Genomic DNA, 1,688 nt, shown 5'->3' with positions numbered 1-1,688 from the left:
AGAATTTAAAGAAGGTAGATAGTCAATTAAGTTTGACACTTTTTCTGGATTCCGAGATGCTTCGAGGGCTTTGGCCTTCATACAACAGTTTGACATAGCTTTCTCTGGAGGGTGTTACTCAGAGCACTCCAAGGTTCGAAGGCCTACCTCTTTCTTCAAGGGAAATGCTCGAACATGGTGGTCCATCTCTCTACTGAACAAGGAAGCTCCGGTTAAATGGTTGAAATTCAAAAGGCTTTTTATTTCTTCTTGGCTGACTTGAGAGTGCGAAAAAGATATACGAACTGCTTGGAATTATCTTCGGATGAACAAGGGAGATTCTTTGAACGCGTATTGCGAGAGATTTTGGAGCTCTTTTCTACCAACTTCTTCATTTAAGAAAATCTTGTTTAAAGAACAGATTAAGCGGTTTTGTTGCGGCCTTCCTACATAAATCCGAGATCACTGCTTAGTCAAATTCTATTCAAGAATTGATGGGTCATGCGAAACGGGGTTTTGCCATACATTCAGGCAATTTGACTTACCCCACTGATGAGATCTTGACTAAGAGAACACAACAGACTTCTAATAATTAAAGTAGAAAGAAAAAGAGTCCCCCAAGAAAAGAAAGACAAGGATTCATGACCCCGGCTCACTCTTCAAGAGAGGGCCAATTACATCAAAGAGGGGAAATGTTTTGGATGCGAGGAACATGGGCACGTCTCCGCGAAGTGCCCTAAAAATGCATAACAAGAACAAAATGAATGCATGCCAAAGAGTTCAAGAGCAGCTGAGGAACGTGGACAAAAAGGCAAGATGAAAGTAGGATTGGTTCCAGATTGCAGGGGTAATGACCGAAGCACGGTTGATGAGAGTACAGAACTTTGCCGAGCTTGGGGCAAAGTGAAAGATCAAGAAGCCCTGATTTTATTTGATCGAGGATCCAAGGCCGACTTCATTTCACTTGATGGCACGGCTCAAGATTACACCCGATTGGATGGGACCACAAGTAGAGGCAGCTCTAGTGGCACCCGGCTGGGACGTGGCCATTACACCTGTCATTGGCAAACTTTGGTTGCATTGTCAAGGGTATTTGGGGCATGAGGACTTCTACATAATGCCCTTGGAAAGTTGTGATGTCCTCCTGGGAGTCCCTTGGTGCCATAAGAACAACGCCATGGTCGATTCTCGGGCAAAGAAAGTGACATTGACTACTGAAAAGGGCCAAAACATTGTACTTGATGTGAAAGTAAAGGGAAAGTTTGTCCCTATTCTATCAGCTTCGACCGTTTCAAAATTAATGACATCGAGTTTGTTTGTTTACTTGATCTTTTGAAATATTTGAATGTTGAACATAGGACAAATGTATCTGAACTTGATAAAGAACGCCAAGATTTTCTCCACACTCATGCCGATTGCTTTTCTGAGGGCCTACCACGTGAGCTGCCACCAGTCGTCCTGAGGATCATACCATTGATCTGATACCTGGAATCACACCACCAAACCAACGACCTTATTGTGTGAGTGGAGCCCAGAATAAAGAGATTATGAACCAAGTGAAAGACCTCTTGGAAAAGGGTCTTATCGAGCCGAGTACTTCATCTTATTGTTCTCCGGTGTTGTTGGTTTTGAAGAAAGATGGATCTTGGAATGTGCATTGATTATAGAGCTCTCAATAAAATCACCATCAAGAACAGATTTTTGATTCC

Source organism: Adiantum capillus-veneris, chromosome 5 (genome assembly GCF_014529385.1).
Source record: "Adiantum capillus-veneris isolate H3 chromosome 5, ASM1452938v2, whole genome shotgun sequence".
Classification (NCBI taxonomy): Eukaryota; Viridiplantae; Streptophyta; class Polypodiopsida; order Polypodiales; family Pteridaceae; genus Adiantum; species Adiantum capillus-veneris.
This window is presented reverse-complemented; position numbering follows the sequence as displayed.